An 18856-nucleotide genomic window follows, 5' to 3' on the forward strand; every position below is an offset into this window, starting at 1 on the left:
CTCGTTATTATTTCCACAAACAGCATGGTATATCTTTATTCTTTTTCTTCATCTCAATGGCTTCCACTCTCACTCCTGGAATAACCGTGCTGGCAGAGCAGATGGTCCTGCAGAGTGCTTATTGCTGGCTAATACCTGGAGTCACAGCAATTAATGAGTGCATAGTGTGAGCATTGGTGTCTCTATGTCATTTCTGCCTTCCCACGGCTAATACAGCAACTTTTTTTTTATTATTCTCATCTCTCAGCATGGATCATTCGAAGCATTTTCTCTAAGCTTAGTGGGGAGAGTGAAGTGGCACTATATTTGACTGTCCAAGTGTAATAAAAAGCATACATTCTATTAGTTATTATCATTGAATGTTGTTGCAGAAGAATGTACCCACACAACCAATCATACATGCCTTCCTATACCAATAGGGACAACAATAGGTGTGTCAAGGAATATCTACAGGATGTACAACAGTTTGATTGAACAGTATAAAAGCAGATATGGTTGAATGATTGAACAGGATAAAATGATGCATTTTCCTCACCACCAGCGATAATAATATCATCTCCAGGTGGGGCATGGCTCAAGCTGTGGTTGTCCAAAATAATTGCTCAAAATTGAAGTGGGACTGGCTGACACATGAATGGAGGGTGATGATTATGTAGGTGAACCATAAAATCCCTGATTAGTCTGATACTAGCAAGCTGCATGCTATTCTTCACTGCCTGAAAAAAACCCATTACAAAATCAGCCTCTTTGTAGTACTCTACATGACGTACGTTGTGCCATTTATGTGTGTTGGTTGCTATGTGTGTTTGTTAAACATATTGTAAATAGGTGATTTTGTCTCAAGTGACATTTGCGTTCTAGGTGATTATGTTCACAGTTGCTTTGATACCTTGTTGCCCTGTACAACTAATGCACACGTTCATTGTATTCACCTTTATACAACTTACACTTAGTCTGGCATTGCCCTTGAGGTAAGGAGGCAGGGTGAAGGAGGCTCCCTCTTTTGGGCGGTGCAGTGTGTAAACGCTGACACAAACAGAAAGCTGATTCTCTTTTGTGTCAGGTGGGGCGTCAGGGGGAACATCTAGCTCTGAATGCCAAATTTATATTCATAGCCAGGCTCCACTCCAGCCAAGGGGTGCACTGATCAGAATGTTCTTACAAAGTTTCATTTGCAGAGCCAATCAGGCATGCAGACCGTGCAAACATGAGTACACACATACACAGAGACATTTTTATCATGCTCATGTCAATTCATTGTGATGGCTCTATTTTATTTCTGAGTTTGTCACACTTTCAGAGTTTGGACAAGAGTGTACTGCACCATCTGTCTTGCTGTTACTGCTCATTAGATGTGTTGTGCCTGTTCCTGTCCTCTGGGAATAGATGCATCTTTAGAATTAGAGCTTTATTAAACTGAAATACTACAGTCAGATGTGGTAATACTTTGTATGTCCTAAGAATTTCCATTTTAAATAATAGAGTTTGTATATTTAAAGGAGGACTAAGGATGTGACATGCACATTTTGTCCATCCCATACAAGCATGCTGCTTGGCCCGGTCATTTCAGTTCTTATTATGTGAATGGCTGGTAATAAAAATGTGATTGCGTCTCAGCGCCTCCTCAAAAACAGCCCAAACCCACACAGTCTCAGCCCCTTTGCACTGCACATAAGCAATCATGACAGCATACCACTCATCATAGTGAAACGGCCTAAGATTAAAAGTGAGACCATTACTGCCCTTTTAAGAATTCATGTATTGAAATGAACAGCATAAATTTACAATTCAGTGGACGAGACGGCGCTTTGATTTGATCTATCATAGCTATCCACCGGAAATGCAGATAAAATTTGTATTTGTTGAGTACCTCTCTGTTAGTAAGTGTATAATGTTAAATAAGGGGTATGTCTTGAGGTTTAGTGCATAGTAGTTCCAATTGGTAAGTTTAGCTTACCAGCTTCTTTTTAGTTTTCGGACCTCTTAAAGCACTCAACACTACAGTTCAACATTTACACACATATTCATACACTGATGCATTGTTCATACAGTGTTCTAACCTGCTCATGAAATTCTAAACAAATGATCACTCAAACTCACACACTGATGGCACAGCATTAAGGAGCTGGTGATCAAACTGTAGATCCTCCGATTAGTGGATGACCAGCCATAGCCCCTGAGCCTCAATAACTCCCAGATCCATACAAAAAGATGTGCAATACTATTCCATTTGCCAAGTCCAAATCTCTTATCAGAGCACTTGGCAGCACAGGGATGCAGTCTGGGTCTGTTGTTGTTGTTGTCCTTCTTTTCATGTCTGAGGTGATTTGTGTATGCATTCAGTCATTACAGAAGCTCAGTGTGTCACTAATGAGAAGTTTAATGAGACTCTCTCCATGGACCAGCGACCAGGGCAGAGGCCTCAGACGGATTATGAAATCCCCTATTTCCTCTCGCAGCATGGGGCGTTTTCATTATTGCACAGTACGGACGCTTACGGAATCCTCTATTATCCTGAGCTCCACAGCTGCGCCACAGAGCAGCGACAATGCAACTCAGGCAAAAAGAGACATTTCAGATTAATGACAGGAAATACAGATCTGTGTATCTTGATACAGCTGTGGTCCTTTCCCCCCCCCTTTTCTTACAAGGGTACATGTGCATATGATACTCATAGATCATACAAGTGACTCATGGCATGCCCCTTGCTTCCTTTTTTGAATCAATGAAGGATATTTCTCCACAGAATTCATATAAAGTTTTTATAATGGTAATGCCATTTTCTTCGTATTTGCCATAGTCAAACTCGCAAGTTGATGAAAGCTGCTTCTTGGTCGGCTAGAAGCATTAAGACTGACTTGCGCATTTAGTTTGCATTATAAGCAAAATAACAACAGGTATTATGCAAGAAAATATCAGCTATTTCTTAATCTTTTTCCCTCTGCTCCTCTTTCTGTGCACTTTTACAAGAATTCCAATGATCATTTTGCAGATCAGTTGAGGTGAGAACAGTAAGGTCTGCCATCTCTAAGTGGAAGGCCTGCAGTCGGGTGCGTGGGATGAGAATAATATATATGCAGGTTCTTTTGGGTCCATGACTCTCACTGAATAAGCAGGTGGGTTTTACTCTTTGGGTAAAGAGAATTACTTCACAACCATGTTTCAAAGCACACAAATCTACATTCCCCATGTGTCTTTTGGCGCACATTTTAATGACCTCTTGTATTAGCAGTCACCAGTCATACTTATCAGAGTTTAGGGGATGCTTAGGGAGAAGAGCTATACCGTCTACTCTTTTCATCTTTATTTCATCTAATCATACCAATCAACTGTTACTGTCTACTGATTCCTTTTTTCTATTATTTCTGTGGGAGCAAAGCATCCCAGAGAGCTTTCAGATCTTTCATATATTTTTTTTCTGAAGCCTTTCTATTTTTGTGATCATTTTGAACATATGCACAGATGAACTGTACCGGAAAAATCTTTTACAGAAACCTGTATTATTAAATCAAAAACATTAACAAGGTACTAAAGACAGCAGTGTTTTGTTTAAAGTTTATCGCTGTGGTGTTGCTGCTTTGAAAGAGTAATGATCAAATGGTGCATTTGGTGCCATTTTGAAAGAGGAATGTTAGGTTTTGATTGCAAATTTCATTATGAAATAGAAGTGAGATGTTATGTGTCACTTTGATGTGTTGTGTCTTAGCCAGATTCTGCAACTTGCTTCTTGTATGCAATTGTTTCAAAGAAAATGCCCCAAAAATAGTAGTGACATTTTGATAATGAGCCACAGAGAATTTTTTTATTTTTATACATGCCTATAATGGCACCAAGACCGGCATAAGGCAAACAGATAGAGAAGCCTGGATGACCAGTTATTTTATTGCATCATTAAGTTTTGCAATGTCTTTTTGAGATCCAATCTCTCATCAAACAACAGGAGATGAAAAGGCTCTTCACCTTGATGTCATTCAGAATTGGTCTTTCAACCCACACATTTCATCTATTTCTTGGCCAACTAATTATCTTGTGCCGGGGTTTACTGTATAATGGAATATGTGGTGTCCCATGCAGCATGCAAGCATGTATGATACACCAATGACATTTTTTCTTTTAACTTCTGAGAAATGGTCTAGTTCATGATTACTCATTCAGAAAATACAGCAGTTGTATTTGAGATGTCTATGATTACAGAAATGTGTATGTGAGACGATATACGCACAGTACGCCACTGTGCTGTATTCAAGTGTGCTTAAGACAAGTGGTTTGTTAAAAAGGGTCAAGCTGTGTAGTGGCTGGGGGTTTAAATCATTTTTGGATTCACAGTGGTTCCGATTTTTTACTTTAGTGCCTCTGTGCTTAATCCTTTCCCAGCCATGTTATAATATAATGAAGCACGGGAAACCTGTGTACTTAATCTTTGAATGAGGTGTAATTATCTTTCAAATTTAATGTGGATTAAGTGACGTAAAACATGCAAAAATGCATGTATTAGATACTTCACGAACGGGGAAGAAATTTTATTTTTAAGTGCAAAGCACTGTTTATTTATTTTCTAATGTTTTTGCTTAGTTGTATTTTCTCTTTCAGAATTAACCATTTCTAAAAATATTTGTACATGTAAAATGGATGCAAAATGCTAATTCAGCCCTATGGACACAGCAGAATAGCAGAAGATGTTAATATGAGAAGTCACACATAAGCTACAGGCTGTTTTTCTACCTTTCTTTGTCTTTGTTATTGTCGTCATTCTCCCAACATTTGTCATAACCTCGTATCCCTTGTGTATCTCACTGTGCACATGCTGATGCACGAGGTCAGGTTTGCCACAGTTTGATACCAATTATCTATAAAGGGGCCTCCCAGAGGGTGAAGTCTTGATCCCACCTCTGTATCCAACCTTGCCAAGCCATGTTGCACCATGCCAAACCACAGTGGGGAAAGAAGAAGCAGATTTTCCCTAACCCCCCATGGCAACTTCGCCCTAGACACACCACTCCTCTGTTTGCAAATATCCACAAGGGAGTCATTTTTAAATTTCAGCTGGCATTTTTCCCTTGGCCTGTCAAGTCAGCTTTATGAGCCAGGCAGAGATATTCCTGTTTGGGAAAACAAAGCTCTCAAAACCCCTAATGCCTGCCTAGGTTTCCCAGGACTGTTATTATGATCTCCGAAATTGAATAGTACAGCAAGAGACAAGCCCATTTTGAAATGCTATGGCGTAGTGTTAGCCAATCTGTGCTTTGTGTGTGTGCATGTTTGTGTCTCAGTGTGGGTTCTTTAGTTTTCCAGTAATGATGAGTCAGAGAAACATGTTATTTTATCATTAGGTTAAAATAATTGTCCTATGCAGGTATTTTATGTAGATGGTATATATGTTTGTGGTGTGGGTGTGGCCTTTGTTAACTGGTCCTTAGTGCAGCTGGGCTACATACACAGTCCCAGGGATAAAAGCTGGATTATTCTGGAATGTCAGACATCTTTGCCGGAGGCAGCTTTGACAAAGCTCTCCTTGTGTCCAGATAACTAAGAGGAATAAGAGAGTAGTAGCAGGCAAAGGAGAGATGACAGGACATTGCTCCAGAAACTCCTGTGTTCATTCAAGGATTAAACAAGGATTAAACTTTTGCCTTTTTTTTCTTATTTGACTGTGCCAGGAGTTTTCTCTGTATATTTGTCAGTTCCTGGGAGTGTGAGATGACACAGTTAAGGGAAATTAAAATGCTAATTTATGTTAAACATTTGGCTGTTTTGAGTTAGCTTTGTGATTTAAGTCTCCGAGGGATATAATTATATATTTTATCAGTTATTAATCAAGTCTAATAATGCACCTCTTTCATTTGTTTATCTTTTTGTGTATGAGGTTTTTTCGTTTATTTATTTGTGAATTTAAATACCGATGTCATACTTGATGTGACTGCCCCGTTTGTGTGCATGTGCTGTTGGTGCCCAAACCACTACAGTTTGCAAACACACAGAAGTAAGTGGACAAATTGTGGCAACCGTGCAGAGAACGGGTTTTACTGGGGCAGCCATGAAAATACCTGACTGGTTCACACAGTTGACATGGTTAAAGAGACATATGTATGACAATGCTGTATGACATATGTATGGTTCTCATATGCTTACTCAAATGTAAACAGGTTGTGTGAGATGACCGAAAGTATAACTAATTGAATTTCCATCTTATCTGCTGCAAACTGCAGCCACTGTGATTTATTCCCCATTAACGTTGGTTATCATTTGGGTTTATCCATCATACAATACAACAGAAATAAGCCCCCTCAAGGTTTTTGCTATTTCAACTGAAGGTGACATATTTAGAGGTCACAACAGAACCTGTACAGAGCTGAAGTACTGATTCTCCTGAATGAGGTTTTGGTATAGAGAATAGAGACCCCCCATATATCTTTTTTAAAGATCTTCATAAGATCAAGACCAGCTAAATACATTAAACCCTCATTATAAATCTTTTTGATCTTTTATTCATGAAGTGGCCTGAACAAATCTGCTTCCAGGAATGGCTCTAGCTGTTATGTTGTCCCTATGTAAATGAGACCATGGCTCTGAAGCCCCCCATTCACTGCAATCTCCATATCATTTGGTAGGTTGGGGACCTGAACTCTGTCTTCCCTGGCGTGGGTCAAACAGATGAAGGAAACCGAATGGGATTGACAGAAAAGGACATAGTAGAGCATCCAGACATGTCGGCATGCATATTTCTGACACACAAAATCAAGTATAGTTTCATAAGATTTGTCTCGATATTATAGTTTGCTATATGCAATAAGCACAATCTAAACAACATTTTGATTGTCTACTGAAAAAAGAATTATTATCTGTTACCATCACTATTATTAGTCTACAATAGCTTTTCATCAGTCGGGAAGAAGGCACAGATTTATTATTTAGAAACATTGTTTTGTACCACTACAGCTTTTGTTAATTCCAGGTTATTGCTTATTCCATTACTTTAAGTGCGGCATCTTTCATTTCTAATGTTGCATTTATTTGCCTCAAATGCATTAAAAGCTCATTACACTCTCTCTTTATCTCTCTCTTTCTCTCTCTCTCTCTCTCTCTCTGCACCGAAAGTAATAATAGTTACTCTGTGGATATGACTCCTCTCTGTGTGTAGACCAAAAAAAAGCAGACATTTATGTTATCAGCTTAGGCTGGCTCCATATTGGATGATGGACTTTAAGGGCAGTGAAGCTGGCCAGTTGTTGTAGCAGTGTATTGAAAAGTTAAGTCGTCAGTGATAAACCCTGCGCTGGGGTTCCCATTTGTTTTATCAGGGCTGACTACAGCATATATTGTCTGTTTGGGTAAACATACACATAGTCTTGCATACTGTTCATCTATGCGAAGTAACATTTTCCCTTCAGCATGTTTTTGTTTTGTTATTCCCACTTGGAGGTAATGCTGAGGTAATGCCTCTTGTGAGTTTTGCGCTGATTCTGGTGCATAGCTGTTTGTGAAATAGTGCTTCAACTAGGATGTAAAAGACGTCTCTGATGTTGTATCCATGACAAATGGAGGGAGTATATATGGCTTTAATTTGCAACTTCAGGTATCAGCCTGAGTTGGTATAAATGTGTTTCCTACCATCGGTGGGCAGTTTCAGTATCGTTATACACTCTGCAGTGCAGTACATCTTGCTTCATTGGCCAGCGACCTCCTTGCAGAGCAAGGATTCTGGAGGTAAGAATGAAAGTTAACACAACGGAAGAAAAGCTTAGAGAGCGACAGACAGGCTGAACTGGGTCATCAAAGGCAGTTACCTCGTTTCATCTCTAATAATATCCCTCAGCCCTGGGCCCAGGACTGCTAGAGTTGCCTGTATAATGGCTCAGGTTGCTTGATGAATGAGTGTGCCAGGCAGCACTGTAGGCTTCCAGACTACGCTGCAAGGCTCAGAGATTGCCACCGAGGACAACCACGGTCAGCAAATCAATTCACAGCTCTCTGGAGAAGTAGTCGGCGCTTACAAACTAATCTGCCTTAAGCACGGACAATTCTCTTGTCACCACGTTTCGCCATCACCCTGCGGAACATTCTCCTGTTATGTTTTGAGCAAGATCGGTGTGACTGGAGTAAATTCACCTATGCAGTATCCGATCTGCCGCTTATTCTGCAGGGCAGGATATGGGTATGTCAGAGGAGATTTAATTAACACCTGAAGGCTGTGTAAGCCTTTACGCTGCGTGCTGATAACAGCCAGCCTGCATCCCATTGGAATTTCAAAGCAATTTTTTATGTCTATTAATAGTTTGGAGTGTGTGCTGGGACAGACAGATCAGATATTCCTGGGTAGAACTTTGATAACAACATCAGAGGAGCTTCTCTCTCACCCAGGGAAAAGGCTCCTTTAGACCAAGCAGGGTTTGGCCCACAGCTCTTAAATTTCACGTAATTGTGGTCTCCTAGGGAATTCTTTGACCAGTTTGAATGCAGAATGAAGTATTCTACCATCTTGAGCCTGAGCAGCATCTTTCTGACTCACAACTACAGTAAATACTTACAAAGTTAACCAACAATATAATAAACCAAGGCGTATTTAATAGTTTTAAGTTGCTTATTATATGTGTTCAGAAAATGTTAACTTTTTTCAGCAACTCAAATTGCACCAAGAGATAAAGTAAAAATCATGCATTGGTCATTTTCCAACTTTAGATTTGATGCTCCATTTCACATTTGGCAGGTTACTTTGATATATTATAGTGGTGACAAAGCATTTGAATGGCTTATTGGCATTGTTCTGCACTCAGAGGAAAATAACTTGTCCAATAACATTAATTAGGTGAAAAAATAATAGAAGTATTTGCATGGTAATTAGCATTAATGTCCTTTTTTAGCATGGTGATTATGCAAGTATGTGCTGCTGATATTCCAAAGGGGTCTGAAAAACACAGAAGCTGGAGCTGTTACTGCTTCACTAGCATGTCTTCCTACTATTGCAGAGAGTAAAGGGATGCTACCTCCCTCATTTTGTTTGCATAGCCACCAGGAGCTGGGAATAGCCATTTGTATCTTTTTTCTTCAGAAACTCTGTAAATAATATTGGCAATTAGACAAAATTTGATTAGCGGTCTCCTCTCTTTTGCTTCAGTGTCAGACTGACTTTGTTGGCATTGGGAACCGGGTCATTTGCGCTTCCTCATCCGTTTTCTAGAGCAAGACTCTGGGAAGTCATGATTACTTTTAAAAAAAGCTCCACCCTGAACAGTCTCTGCTTTAATTTCATGAATAGCAGTTGCATTCCAGGGACCTCGTTAATGTTGATTAATTAAAAAGTTGAATGCACAACTTCCACCCATACATATGCACATTAGGGCTTTAAAATATGATATGCAAAAGGTTGTTGGGTATTGCAATAACGATATTACTTGACAGCAATTTAGGGATGAAGACATGGTCAAGACGATCTGCTTGAGTTTGAAACAAGCATCAGAATGCTGAAGAAAGGTGATTTACTGTAAGTGACATAGAAAGTGACATGGTTGTTGATGCCTGAACAACAACCGTGCCACGTTCCGTAGACTCAAATGCAATCGTCTCACAAACATATAAATATAGCTATCAAAACAAGAATGCTGTATTAAACTGCTTTTTTAACCAGAGTTAAGGTAGTTGATTGAGTGTAGCAGTTTGTGATTGTTCATTCTGCAGTGAGAAAGCACATAGACTGTATAGCTGCCTTTACAGCCCATATTCATATTAAATCATTACAAATGTCAGTGGAGCAAGCAGGCAATATTAAACCATATTAACACTGTGACTCTGTTCCTAACCATTTCTTATTTGCAACGATGCCAGTTTAAATGCCGTTTCTTGCCTAACAGGGAATTACAAATGCTAAATCAAGCATTGCAAATGAAGGTTCACTGCGCTTGTCAGGACTAGATGGAAATTATTCCTGCAATATGAATCTTTTCCATCTAAGATAAGAGAGTGTGTCATCTGCACTGCATGATGTGTCTTCTCTAATAGATACAAGCAGTTCTCTGTTCTGGAAATGACTCCACTGAGCTTTATAAAATAAACAATTTTCACAACATAAGTTGGTTTGTTTGAGAAGGCAAAAATATTAAAAAGTAGAGAAATATTCAAGATAGACTACAGATGAAGTAACCTTGACTCACTGACTTCCAGTACTCACAGGTGGGGAAAAAACTGCCACAACGCTCTAACAGTCTAACAATCTTATACTGGGAGCCTTATGGCCAAGAGTATTTTTCATCAAATTATGTTTTTAATTAAGCTATATTATGATGTTTTGGGGGTTTCCTCTGAAAAAACTGCGATGTTAAGTATTCTTTACCTTGGTTCTTGAAATCAAAGTAAGAAGCCTTGGTACCCTTCAAAATCCTTTTAGATTTGTGCCTTTTGTTTACATTTGTGTCTAATCGAATAGAGAGCACACAGAAAAGGCAGAGCAGGAAAAAGTACTCCTCCAACACTGTTTATCAGTTATGTTGATTTGACTTACAGATCCCTTTAAAGAACATAAATGAACATAAATGCTTTTCAGGACATAAACAAAAATCTCTATAACATCCCTGTATTTTGCACTTTCACTTTACGCCGATGTTAGTCAGGCAGGGTATTCCTCTTCAGTCTGTCTAACTCTCATGGGGAAAGTCTTTACTTTTACTTTAGATTTTTAGTTGTCAAAAGTCAGGTTAAAAGACTGATCAATGACAGTGTTTTTGCTTTGGTTGCATCTTTTTTTTAAATCTGGTGCGACCGCTGGAGAGAGGAAGTAGAGCGGCCTTTAGAGAGAAGTTTTAAATAGTGTCAACAGATAAATCATTTTGTGGTTAAATAAGTAGACATCCTCATTTTGATGTTTATGATGTATAAGACTGGGGGTTGCATTTGATTTGAGGCCTGCCATCTTAAAATTTCTCACCAAGAACTTCTTAAATGTGCGTGGAAGTGACTGTATTACTGAGTAGTTACTCAATACTTATGGTCTTTAGGCTTGCCTTCCTCTACTCATGTCCAATTGATTTCCGCCTGCAGACTTTAAGATGGATCAGTCTCTCTGCAGGGCATGTATTCTCTCACCAGTAACTGCAAGTGGTATATATGCTCTTTACGTTCCATTATTTTCTGCTCTACCAGGTGCAAACTCGTGTTCAGGGAGGTTGGCTCATCTTCATCTCATGCATTTATATAGAAATAGAAAAATGGGGCTTGATAATATAATTCAGATAGACACCCCAGCAGTCTTTTTTCAAGAGAGGGAAAAGTCCTTTCAGCAATTCCAACGATCATACTAGACTTGTGATACTAACAACTCTCTAAGAAGACAAAGGCATGAAAAAACTGTCATCTTTTGCTGCCTAAGGCACTTATTTCTTTAATAGTCCACTCTTTCCTGTCTCTGTCTGTATGCTGTCTAATCTTAACTCTCAGTTTCCCTCACTGTCACATTTAGAAAATTAAAATGATCACATTATCTGTCATTGTAAATGATGATAATGGATACTAAAAACATCACAAATTATTAATTCCTCATACTAATGTTTTTAGTACATAGGCAAATAGGGTTTGGGGGAAAATGGATGCAGCATAGTATCGGTTAATAATGTATCGATACACCAACGCCAAGTATCGATCTTTTATTATATAAACTATAAACACTGCAATTTGGGATATTGGGATTAATTGATTTGGCCATAACTGCAGTCATATAGGTCAGACATAGTTCTTATGGTTTCATAACCATAAGAACTGAAGAAGCTAGGATATCTATGGTGTCCTGATTCCTGCATTGAGACATGTTTGTGTGTGCGGTAAAATATCCTCTTGTGCAAGCCAGTAAAAATGAGTATTGGACAGAAGTAAAATATAACGTAATCATGAATTGTTGAAATGTAATCTTGGAAAATGTAGTTTTTGGTAAGAAACTTCTATAACTACATTCATTTGAGGGAGATGTTTTCACAGCAAAATAAATATATATTAGAGAGTAAATGTGACCATTTTTTTATATTCTAAGCATGTTATGCTACGTAATTTCAAGTTAAGATGTTTTTATCAATCAAAATTCAATCTTTTATTTCCTTTTGAATTGTGGGTTTTTATGCAAATCACCAGATGACAGAGTGTACTCCTCTTTTAGCATCATATTCCCCTTTATCACAAGTCCCTGTATATTATCACATAGTAATGGTGTCAGTGCTGGTCTCACAAACATACCCACACACGCTCAAACATAGAAGATGTATACAATCCCTTTCAGTGTACCAGGTTGGCATTTGAAAGCCAATTAATAAATGAGCAGGCATGTAATCACGCAACCCTGTCGAGGCTCAGGTACAGCACAGATAAACAAGCACACAGACATCAATCCCACATATGGAAATGCATACACACATTGTGAACCTGGGGAATATGTTCTTGTCTGTTTGCATGTTAAGCAGCCTATCTTTTGTCTGTTTAAACATAACATGACTTTAAACACACAGCATCAGCTATTAACAGGGAAACAAAGCAGTCAAACTTCCCAAAATACAGCCACACTGACATTAATCTATGTTCTTGCCAAAATATTAGGCTCCTAATAAACCACTGTGGGCCCTTCTATTCTCCATTTATCTGTCTGCATGGAGCTCTCCTTTTTTTTCTTTTATGGCATCTCCATTAACTCCAGAGGGGGTCTCATACTCAAGGTAAATATGATATATTATAAGCAGGTTAAAAGGCTAATTCAATTCGCAAATAAATTTGGTGGGAGAGAGAAAAGGGGGGCCGATTTGTATGAGAAATTCCCACAGAAGATACACAAGATTTCCAATGTTCCTGTCCATTGCCTGTGCAAATGGCAATACATCTAATCTGAATCTAATAAATCCCACATCCTTCACCACTCGTCGTTGTGAAGCTATTGCCTGAGTAGCACAAGAGTTCCTGTGAGCATGAAGAACAAACACCCTACACAGTTGTCCTGGTAATAGGAGAAAAGGAAAAGACACGAGTGTTGCTTAGATTTTTTCTACCAATGAGAGAACCATGCACTACTTGAGTATTACCTTACATAGGGAATGTTTAAAGACTACACCCCCAGTTCGCCTTGAGCCAATTTCATGGCTGATCTCCTCATTGTGAGGCACTACGACAGGGCAATTCCACCCCAGCAGGATAGACTTGGCCTCACGGGTTCAGAGGACTCCGACAATGGGCTCACTTCCAGCATTTAATGTCTCTATTTAAGAGGTGAAGAGCAAAATCAAATACAATCTAAGGCCTCATTTTGCATCAATGCACTGGTATCGGTGTCCTTGTAGGTTGTCTGTGTTCTTGAGAACCTATATGATTGCTGGACTGCAGTCTCTAAGATTAAATCAAAAGAAAAATAGTAAATAGTAAAAGTATAATGACTTGAAGTTGAAATGAAAACACATTACATTACATTACATTACAGTCATTTAGCAGACGCTTTTATCCAAAGCGACTTACAGGAAGTGTATTCAACATAGGTATTCAAGAGAACTACTAGTCACCAGAAGTCATAAGTGCATCTCCTTTCTTAAACAAGCATCTTAAAGCATAAGCCAGAGCAAAAGTATAGTGCAGAGGCAAATTACTACGAAAACAATAATTGCAACAGACTAATACGAATATAACAAGTGCTACAAACCACTACGAATAGGATAAGTGCAGTAAACGAATACGAATTCAATAAGTGCAGCGGACTGATACGAATACAGTGAGTGCAACAACTAATACGAATACAATAAGTGCTACGGGGAAGGCTCAGGGTAGTACTTCTTGAAGAGGTGAGTTTTCAGCCTGCGCCGAAAGATGGGCAACACATTGTTTTTGTGGCACCACAGACTCATACATGTTAACTATACAGCACGTTGCTTGTCTAACTTTTGCTTTCTTTTTGGAGTTTTCAGTTTTTATAACAACTGGGTAATAATTCATGGTGGCATAGTTCTCTGCCACATGATGGGAAATTTGGGTTATCAATTGTTCAAAGAATAGACTTCAAATGTGTTTCCACACAACACCCAGTTCATTATCCTTTTTGGGATTAAAAATAAAACATAATGAGTGAATTACTTGCCAGACATTGATAAATGTGCATTGGCTTTGCTGGACTATTGTTGGGTAATTGAATTGGAGCAGATGTGTTATTTTAAGGAATATTTTAATAAGTCACACTTTGTACTCTATGATTTGAGATGTGGTGTTTGTCCAGTTGGGCAGATGTGTCTGGCTGCTGTGATCTGACAGTGATTAATGACACAGGGATCTAGATGCAGAACATGATGCATCAATGCAATAAGATGATTCAAAACTGATTTGTATTCCTTTTGGATATGTTTAGCAAAATTGTAACAGTGGATTGATGAAAAATAATTTGAAAGGTAACAACTGGAGTGCTCAGAGGAAAACAACAGGACAAGAGAGAAAGATGAACTGTAATGCATAATTATTCATTTATTTGGTGAAAGCACTGGATTCCCTAAATGCATCTATTTAAGACAGCAATAAATCTGCATTATGTTTTGACTGACATATTTTGAGGCAGCACAGGTTTTTAATTAACCTTGTGGCACTCGGGGCATAAAAACTTAGTCAGCATAAACAATATTATAAATTGGTAATTAAATCAAAATTAGAAAACCAAAATGGGAACCTTGAATAGTGAAAGCAGTGAGAATTAGTATGTAGGTTTATTAGTAACTAATGGCTGGCCATAATAAAGCATATAAACTGAAAATACACTTCTTGAGCCCATTCTAACGAGTTCCTAAGAGGTTGTCCCTTAGCCACCACCCTGCCGGATGCAACAGAATTACAGATTTGCTTTTTCTCATTATTAACTAGTAGAAGGAAATGACAGGCAAGAAACAAGTTACATGGCTAATAGGGTTCAGCTTTAGACATCCCTGTTATTAGTGGAATGAAACACCATTTGAGCAGCGATGTAAGATGTCCAATTTATAGTAAATTAAAAGATCCTTCATTTACTATTTTGAAAACGAAAATGTATGATTTGTGCAATAAAATTAGGAAAACAAATCAATCAGGCATGAATACAATATTTGACAAAACAGCTAAATAGAAAACACACTTCAAAAAACTGCAACAACACACATTTTTCATGCGACGGGTTGCAAACAGAGCTTGTCCTGTCCTTAGAGCCATGTAAACCTTTGCTGTTGCCACACAGTCACACCAGACACCAAAGTGCTTCCACTACAATCCTACCTTTATATGTGGGTCTAATAATAAATTGACCTATGCAGAACAGCATAAATAAACATTTATTGAATATAATCTTTTCATCGAATCTTACGATAAGTGAATATTAACCTTACATTAAATAAAAAATGTAGAAAATATAATAAATAAAATACAACACTGATCTTTGGGGAGTACTGAAGGATGGGTGCTATGGGTCCAGGGCTTACATTACGATGCCGTAGGTCCTGACTGCGTTATCAGCGCTAACTGCAGTATGAGCACAGTCCAGTGCAGCAGTCATTAGCAAGCCAGTGGGACACACACAGAGGTACTCGAATGCACTAACATCATAAGTGTCATAAGTTAGTATGGCCCAAACTTACGCTTTGATTCGCAACGGCAGCTATTCCTGTAGGCTATATGCTTGTGCTCTTTGATTCTAGGGAATCTAAAGAAGTTTGGTTGTAACGCTATCAAGCATCCATGTAGCATTAGCCAGCTATATTCATGTTCTGTACCAAATTTGGTGACGATTGCTCTAAGATTTGTAGTAGGAGTTCTCATGAAATGTAAAGGACATACCAACATACACACAGTAAGACAGAGAGTCCTTGCTTTATAATTTGTGTCTCTTATATATGTCATTCTTGGGTACTCTTTGTCACTCTTTAAAAAAGCAGGCGGCAAGTTTCTCCTGTCTTTATCACAGACATACTAATTGTCTAACTGAATGAAAAGATGCAAACGCAGTCAAACTTCTTAATTTGAGAAATGCATTCAGAGTCTTGGGATTCTGTGCCAAGGTAATGATCTGTTGCATATTTTGTTATTAAGCCAATACATGTCTGTGCTACCAGTCATTAAACCCAACAGCAAAGTTGTCTGAAGCGGTAAAAGTGAGTTTATTAATGGCAGCATGCTTTGATATGTTTATTTCTAATGGAAGGACACAATTGTTGCTTCCTCTCTTGAGTCCAAAAGAAATACGGTTTACAATATAATACATGAGAGTTAAAACAACACAGCTAAACTTCAAACTTAACGCAAGTCAAACTGCAACATAGGAAAGCAAAGCCCATATTTGTGCTAGGGTTTGTGCAGATTTGACAAAATCTTAATGCTGAAGCCGTCTGAAACAAATAGTAAGAATTAAAAATATTTTGGTACCGGTTTTAACCATGCATAGGTTTACTTTTATGATTAAGTCCTTATTACTTTATCTATATGATACATAATAGATTTTAGGTGATGTGATATATAATATTTTTTATTCAATCAGGCAGCCCTATTTAGAATAAGAGAGACCTGATAATAAAAAAAATAATAAGAACACAATCAGCAGATTAGAACTTTAATTTCAAAACAGAATTTAGAACAGTGGCAAGAATCATAATTAAATCTGATATCAAAGCTTGAACATCTTCAATTGGAATGCAAGACTTCAGTTTGAGGACAGTTTGCAGTTAATTACATTTAAAAGGGGCATACCTCTAGTATAGACTGGAAGCAAAACACTTCCTGTAGTAGTTTGTATAGTCAATTCAATGTAAATGTTCTTTAGTTTTGGAAAAAACAATTCAAAAAAATCTATTTAGATCTAAAACTACTCATAGATCCCCTGTCACCAGATCAATGATCAGGGGGGAGCTCTGACCTGAATATGTTGTTAGATAAAATTTAAGGGCACTTGAGCCGTTAGGAGTCATGGGGACCATAAGTATCCTTACCAATTTCATGGCAATCTGGTGAGTTGTCAACATCCTGTGCCTTTCCACAGACACAAAGTGCCTGTAGCCTCCAAGGAGAGCTGCAGGATAAGCTCTGCTTGAATTATGTAAACAAAGAAATGAAATACATTTGTGTGAACAGGTATATATTATATTGTTTATGTTAAATAGAAATGCAAAAATGCATCTGCATCAATTGTCTCCATTTTAATCTGTTTTATGTCAATGAAGAGAGTATATTAGAATTATTTTAAAATGGAGGAAATAACACAAGAACAATGCCAAGGGAGATTAGGAAATGTCTGAGGATTTTTAACAGTTCATAGGGTGTAAGAGTCCCTGACTTCGTAGATTAATATTGTAGCTGAAGTTTGCAAGTTGTACATTTGGTGATTAAGGAGGCTCCTTACTTGTGTAAAGCTCTTGACTTTAACATTTAAATGTAAATTCCAAATTCAAATTGCCCTTGTCACACAATAATCTGAACCCCATGTATCAGAAGTTATCTTCTGTGTGTGTTTATAAGTGTGCGACTGTACATTTAATGTAACGGTTAAGAAAGCAGACAAGTACATTCTAGCATCAAATACGATATAAATATAATACATATTGATGCTGCAAATGCATCTTCACCAAAAGAGAAGATCACTGATGTTTTCAATTGTAAGGAATAAAAATGAATAGTACTGTCTCAAGGGGCAGATGAGCCTCTAGCTACAGCATAGCTTGCGGACACTATACTGACAAGTCTGCAATTAATTATAAAATGTATCCATTCCATCAAAATGTCTAGGGGATCGCTAAGTGATGGGTCTCTGGTAATTAGTAAGTAATGATGGGAAATATTGGATCACAGCTTCTATATTGATCCTACAGAGACTTTCTACATTTGACTGAAGATTCAATTAGGGCTTAAGGGAATGACAGCCAACAGTAAGATTCTGCTCTGTATCTTGTTTTATAAACATGTTGGGGAAAGTTTAGCTCAATGGCTGGGGAGTATGAATATAATGAGACAGTTTCAATAAGATTTAAGTCTCTCTAAGTCGGGGATTTCTGTCTGTGACACAGGGATCACATGCCTGGTGGGTCCTTGCAGTGGTGGGTTAGTATGTCAATACACACATAGTTTTGTTTAGGCTAGATGCTTTACAGGCTTTCATTATGTATATCCTCTCTTGGATGATGGATTATAGTGCAGAGCAAATAGTTAACTTTGTAAGTTCTTTGCTAAAATTATAGTAAAGGTTCAGCGTTTGAGTTTCCATGTCTTCGTATCACAAGCAGTGTAGACTCTTGGATTTAATTAAACCTCCAGTCATGGTAAACAGAGCTCTGATGCTAGAAAGAGGTGATTCCATTAAGTGACCAATAAATGTGGCGGCTTTCCTGTGAGGGAGCGAGGAGAAGTGTACGTTTTTCTTGTTTTGATGAGTATATGTTAATAAATTAATAAATATGTTGTAACAATTTTGCTTACCGACACTCTGGAGTAGGAGCAGAGTACAGCCTGTCCTTTCCTAAGACGAAACTAATTATTATCAGAGTTGCACCCTTTTAAATTCCACACACTAGTCTCCACTTTAATATATCATAATCAGTTCATGGTTGAGAAAAGCATTTTCCACCCTTTTCCCACTTTCAATGCACTAACATGAACATTTTTCACAATTCTAGGAGGCTAAGCTGATTTGAAAATCTCATTGTATTGCCTTTCAGGTATAGTTATAGTGGGATGTTCAAGAGCAAAGTAAAGAGAGAGACTGAGAAACTGATGTTTCTGGGGTTGCTGCTGCAGAATGCATGAAATGTGTCCTTTTCAGCAGTTATGAGTCGCATTTTGACAGTTCAATTTGTTCTGCAAATGGCTGCCAAAAGGCTAAATGGTGGGCAAAGGTCTTTTAGCTTGCTAACTATCC

General features: G+C 38.1%; 1 protein-coding gene across 1 annotated transcript in view; it reads left to right on the forward strand.

Annotated features, from left to right (window-relative positions):
- spon1a (spondin 1a) overlaps positions 1 to 18856 on the forward strand; it is a 59812-nt gene that overhangs the window by 21647 nt on the left and 19309 nt on the right. The window lies entirely within an intron of this gene.

Source organism: Anoplopoma fimbria, chromosome 2 (genome assembly GCF_027596085.1).
Source record: "Anoplopoma fimbria isolate UVic2021 breed Golden Eagle Sablefish chromosome 2, Afim_UVic_2022, whole genome shotgun sequence".
Classification (NCBI taxonomy): Eukaryota; Metazoa; Chordata; class Actinopteri; order Perciformes; family Anoplopomatidae; genus Anoplopoma; species Anoplopoma fimbria.